The 263-nt window shown below is 51.0% G+C and overlaps 1 protein-coding gene across 1 annotated transcript in view; it reads left to right on the forward strand.

The window, feature by feature from the left end:
* The window catches only part of tmem108 (transmembrane protein 108), a 14,455-nt gene that overhangs the window by 7,924 nt on the left and 6,268 nt on the right, over window positions 1-263 (forward strand). The gene's annotated exons all lie outside the window — the stretch shown is intronic.

Raw genomic sequence — 263 nt, forward strand, 5'->3', positions numbered from 1 at the left:
CGGGGGGAACAGTGACAAGGAGGAGTAATTTATTTATGCCCCAGACGCTAGCGGCTAGTGAGCTGCATCCTGATGTTCGCCCTTTCAGGCCCGCCTGCTCCAATGAGGGTGCAACCGGTAACGCTTCACACCAAATATCTCCCGCTTGGGAATTCTGATCGTAACGGGGACAACCCTTTGAACAGTGAGCTCAACAGTCACTACTTCAGGCGTCCACACATGAATTCGTGAAGTCCGATCTAAAAGTCGGAATTTACCAGAAT

Source organism: Hippocampus comes, unplaced genomic scaffold (genome assembly GCF_001891065.2).
Source record: "Hippocampus comes isolate QL1 unplaced genomic scaffold, H_comes_QL1_v1.1 scaffold25, whole genome shotgun sequence".
Taxonomy (NCBI): Eukaryota; Metazoa; Chordata; class Actinopteri; order Syngnathiformes; family Syngnathidae; genus Hippocampus; species Hippocampus comes.